This window comes from Colobus angolensis, unplaced genomic scaffold, assembly GCF_000951035.1.
Source record: "Colobus angolensis palliatus isolate OR3802 unplaced genomic scaffold, Cang.pa_1.0 Scaffold6, whole genome shotgun sequence".
In the NCBI taxonomy this organism is placed as follows: Eukaryota; Metazoa; Chordata; class Mammalia; order Primates; family Cercopithecidae; genus Colobus; species Colobus angolensis.
In genome coordinates, this window is record NW_012119598.1 from 4,258,761 (window position 1) to 4,264,361 (window position 5,601).

The window sequence follows — 5,601 nt, forward strand, 5'->3', positions numbered from 1 at the left end:
CGGGTTTCACCATGTTAGTCAGATTGGTCTTGAACTCCTGACCTCAAGTGATCTGCCCGCCTTAGCCTCCCAAAGTGCTGGGATTACAGGCGTGAGACACCGCACCTGGCCAATATCCACAGCTTTTAAAGGTCAGGATAAGAATGAAGGGCAGAGAATAAACTTAGAAATAACAAAGAAGATTATTTCCCTTGACTCAAAGTTAGCTTTCAACAAAAACCTGTTTTTGTGAGGGAATTTAGAGCACTAAACTATTATTAGAGTATTGAAATGAATGAGCTATATCTCTGGGTTTAGTATATAAGAAAAAAACTGTTAAGATACTATGCACATTAAGCTGGGCACAGTGGTTCATGCCTGGAATTCCAGCTCTTTGGGAGGCTAAGAGGGCAGATCATTTAAGGTCAGTAGTTCGAGACCAGCCTGGCCAACATTGTGAAACCCTGTCTCTACTAAAAATAGAAAACTTAGCCAGGTATGGTGGAGTGCACCTGTAGTCCCAGATACTTGGGAGGTTGAGGCAGAAGAATCGCTTGAACCTGGGAGGCAGAGGTTGCAGTAAGCTGAGATCGTGCCACTGCACTCCAGCCTGGGTGACAGAGTGAGATGCCATTTCAAAAAAAAAAAAAAAAAAAAACTTAAATGAAAAAAGTCATCAAATGGGATGCAAAGTTTGATTAAAATTGCTAAATATATACAGATCTATGTGCACATAAAATATTGGAAGGGAACTCTCAAATATTAATAGTTATGTTACTTATATATTCATGTTGAGTGAACTTTTTATTTACATTTCTTTTCAAACTTGTCTGTAATATGCCTATTTCCTCCTTTATGACAAAACCTATTTAAAAAACAAACCCACGCAGTGGCTTACACCTGTAATCTCAGCACTTTGAGAGGCCGAGGCGGGCAGATCATGAGGTCAGGAGATCAAGACCATCCTGGCGAACATGGTGAAACCCTGTCTCTACTAAAAATACAAAAAATAAAAATAAAAAAATAGCCGGGCGTGGTGGCGGGCACCTTTAGTCCCAGCTACTTGGGAGGCTGAGGCAGGAGAATAGTGTGAACTAGGGAGGTGGAGCTTGCAGTGAGCCAAGATTGCGCCACTGCACTCCATCCTGGGCTACAGAGCAAGACTCTGTCTCTAAATAAATAAATAAATAAAATAAGAATAAAAGCAAACCACAACGTCTGAATCAGGTAGGAATAACTAGAACAATCATTCTTCTTTGTTATATTTTTTCTTCTTTCTTAAAGTTTCACCATTTGTGTGGGCTCAGGTCCTTGACCTCATTTTGTTGATAAAATTTAAGAGCTTAAAGCAGTAGCTTTTAGTTTGGTGGGTACTTTTCACTGAGAATTAAGGCCGAAAGAGGAAGTTACCATCTTGGAACTTAGGGGAAAATTCTAGAGAACAGGATATCAGACTTTTAAGATAAATCTTCTTTCTAGTTGTTTTTCTTGTTAAACTTTTCAGAGGATTTGAGGCTCAACCTTTTAATTCTAGGAGCTGGCTATGGTATTTGGAGGCCGCGACTGAGTTCAGAAGGTGGATGAACTCCTGACGGGAGGGTGGATGATAAGGTTTAGGGATGATACTGATGTTCAAGTTCTGATTCGATTAGAGAAAGAGTGAATATAATATTTGTGGCCAAACTATTGTCGATTGAATTAAAGTTTAGCAGGTTGGATCATTTAATAGAAAAAAGAGGTGGCAAGGCTATCTCATTTATGTTAAGTGTAATAAAGGTAATTATATGGGAAACCTGAGAGAGGAGACTATTGGTAACTTTGTCCATCTGTGGGTGGTGATGGTGATGGTGGGTGCTCGAGGCTTCCTCTTGGAGATGATATTTGTGCTGATCTTCAGATATAGCACAGCAAAAGGCAGGACTTTCTAGAAAGAGTATGTCCAAAGGTAACAGTTATGAAAGGGCATCTTTTTTTTTTTTTTAAGATGAAGTCTTGCTGGGTCGCCAGGCAGAAGTACAGTGGCGCGATCTTGGCTCACTGCAACCTCCACGTCCTGGGTTGAAGCGATTCTCCTGCCTCAGCCTCCCAAGTAGCTGGGACTACGGGCACTCACCACCACACCCAGCTCATTTTTTTGTATTTTTAGTAGACACAGGGTTTCACCATGTTGGCCAGGATGGTCTCAATCTCTTGACCTCGTGATCCACCCACCTCAGCCTCCCAACGTGCTGGGATTACAGGCGTGAGCCACTGCGCCTGGCCCAAAAGGGCATCTTCTATTCAGGTGCAGTGAAAAAGCTGGGTGAGTGCTGCATGGGTCCACCTATTAGAGACCTTAGAGGACAAACAAAGTGATTCTGATGTGGCTTTTACAAGACAAGTTGGAGTTTTTCAAGTAGGAGAGTAATGTTATCAGATTCATTTTTTATGAAGATACTTTTATGAAGATACATTGTATAGAAGTTAGACAAGAACAAGAATACAGGCATACCTCGGAGATATTGTGAGTTCAGTTCCAGACCACCACAAAGACAATCACACAAATTTTTTAATTTTCGAGTGCATATAAAAGTTATGTTTATACTATATATACTATACTGTAGTCAGTGTGCAGTAGCATTTTGTCTAAGAAAATAATGTGCATAATTTCATTAAAATACTTAATTGCTAAATAACGCTAATGATCCTTTGAGCCTTCAGTGAGCTATGCTCTACTTGCTGGTGGAATGTCTTGCCTCAGTGTTGATGGTTGCTGACTGATCAGGGTGGTGGTTGCCAAAGCCTGGGCCTGTGACAATTTCTTAAATCAACACTGAAGTTTGTCACATTGATTCTTCCTTTCGTGAAAAATTTCTTTGTAGCATGTAATGCTGTTTGAATCAACTTCTTCCAAACTTCTGTTAATGTTGATATTTTACCTCCTCCCAAAAACTGTGAATGTCCTTAATGGAACCTACAGTGGTAAATGCCTTCCAGAAAATTTTCAAATTTACTTTGCCCAGATCCATGAGAGAAATCATTATCTACAGCAGCTATAACCTTTGGAAACGTATTTCTTAAATAATAAGACTTGAAAGTCAAAATTACTCCTTGATGTATGGGTTACAGAATGGATGTTGCGTTAGCAAGCACGAAATCAACTTTAATCTCCTTGAGCATCTCCATCAAGCTCTTAGGTGACCAAGTGCATTGTTAATGAGCAGTACTATTTTGAAAGGGATCATCAGAGCAGTAAGTCTCAACACTGATCTTAAAAATATTCAGTAAACCATGACGTAAACAGATGTGCCATCCTCCAGGCTTTGTTGTTCCATTTATAGAGCACAGGCATGGTAGATTTAGCATAATTCTTAAGGGTCCTAAGATTTCCAGAACAGTAAATGAGCATTGGCTTCAACTGAAAGTCTCCAGCTACACTAGCCCCTAGCAAGAGAGTCAACCTGTCCTTTGAAGCTATGAAGCCAGGCATTGACTTCTCCTCTCTAGCTATAAAAGTCCTAAATGGCTTCTTCTTCCAATAGAAGGCTATTTTGTCTACATTGAAAATCTATTGTTTAGGGTAGCCTCCTTCATCAATGCTGTTAGCTAGATCTTCTGGATAACTTGCTGCAGCTTCCCTATCAGCACTTGCTGCTTCACGTTGCACTTTATGTTATAGGGATGACTTCTTTCCTCAACCTCATGAACCAACCTCTGCTACCTTCAGACTTTTCTTCTGAAGCTTCCTCACCTCTCTCAGCTTCACAGAATTGAAGAGACTTAGGGCCTTGCCCTGGATTTGGTTGAAGGGAATGTTGTGACTGGTTTGAATTTCTATCCAGACCACTAGAACTTTCTCGATATGAGTAATAAGGCTGTTTTGCTTTCTTATCATTCATATGTTTACCAGGAAAGTGCTTTTAGTTTCCTTCAAGATTTTTTCCTTTGCATTCATAATTTAGCTGTTTGGCAAAAGAGGCCTAGCTTTGGCCTATCCTGGCTTTTGACATACTTTCCTCACTGAGCTGAATCATTTCTAGCCTTTGATTTAAAGTGAGAGACGTGTGACATTTCTTTTCACTTGAACACTGAGAGGCCATTGTAGGGTTATGAATTAGCCTAATTTCAATATTGTTGTGTCTCAGGGACTAGGGAAGCCTGGGGAGAGGAAGAGAGATGAAGGAACAGCCAGTCAGTGGAGCAGTCGGAACATACATAACATTTGATCAGTCAGATCAGTAAATGTCTTTGTCTCTATGTTATGTGCACACTTCGGAGTGCCCCCAAACAATTACAGTAACCTCACAGAACGATGATCACAGATCACCATAGCAGATAGCATAATGAAAAAGTCTGAAATATTGCAAGAATTGCCAAAATGTGACACAGGAACACGAAGTGAGTACATGCTGTTGGAAAAATGGAGCCAGTAGGCGCTTAATGCTGCGTTGCCACAAATCTTCAATCTGTAAAAACAAAAACACACAGTATGCCAGAGCTCAATAAAATGAGATATTCTTGTATTCTGGTGATGGGGCAACAATGAGAAGGCTTTAGATTTTTAAAAAATGCTAATTTCCTAGATTAAGGCAAGTGGTGGGGAATGGGAGAAAAAGGAAAGTGTGAAAGGCTCTTCTGTAATCGATTCCACGTGAAGGAACGTCATTCCAGGAAAAGGCCTAGGTTTCTGGCTTGGACAATTCGATGAGTGCTCACACCCGCTATTCTCCTCTGGATATGTGGGTGATTCACGCTTTTTGGTAAGCTTATGCTCACAGGCATAGTTGCTGTTAGACGGGAGGAGGCTGAACTGCATTATGTATTTCACAACCAGCTTTTCCAAACCAGGTCCCAGAAACACTGATTTCAGCGAGTGTTCCCAGATCTCCTGCAGGGGAGAAACGGTCACAAAACATGAACTGGTCTGCCCTGCCCTTGGAGAGTTACAGTGGAAACTGGCATGTTAAAGGCTCCCAGTAAAGACACTGCTATACTTTAACTCAGTTTCCCATGGTTATTAGAGCTTAGAACCCGGGGAAAACTGCTGTATAGAAGAGGTCAAACAAACTGAGTGCAGGTTTTGTCATGAAACTGGGGGGCGAGTAGGGTTCCATTATCAAAGAATGGTTGTTATGTTGGGGCCATAAGAAAGAATTACAAGCAGTGGTGTGCAGGTAATGTTCACGAGACGGCCACAGCGGGGAAGCATCAGAGGCGGGAGGAGACGCGGGAGGAGGAGGGTTGGAGAGCAGGGCTGCAGCCTTGCGGGGCGGTTGCAAGGCTCTCTGGGTGGCCACAGCAGCTTGCGCTACGCCCACATTGCTTCTGCGTGTTTACAACTGGGCACGAGAAGGCTCAGCAAGCACGCACCGCAGGTGTGGGCCCTCCCTGCCCACAGCATGAAAACAGGAGCTCCGGCCAGCATTGGCTGGGCAGGGCCAGAGGCGCCTCCTCCGAGCTCCTCCCCGCGCTGGCCCGCCCCACAGGAGCACCGCCCCTACCAGGAGCCCGGCGCTCTCCCGAGGGCCCGCCTCCCCGCCAGGGGGCGAGCCGCCTCCACTTCCTGTTTCCGCAGCCGCCCTACCAGGAGCCTGGCGCTCTCCTCGGGGCCCGCCTCCCCGCCAGGGGGCGCACCGCCTCCAC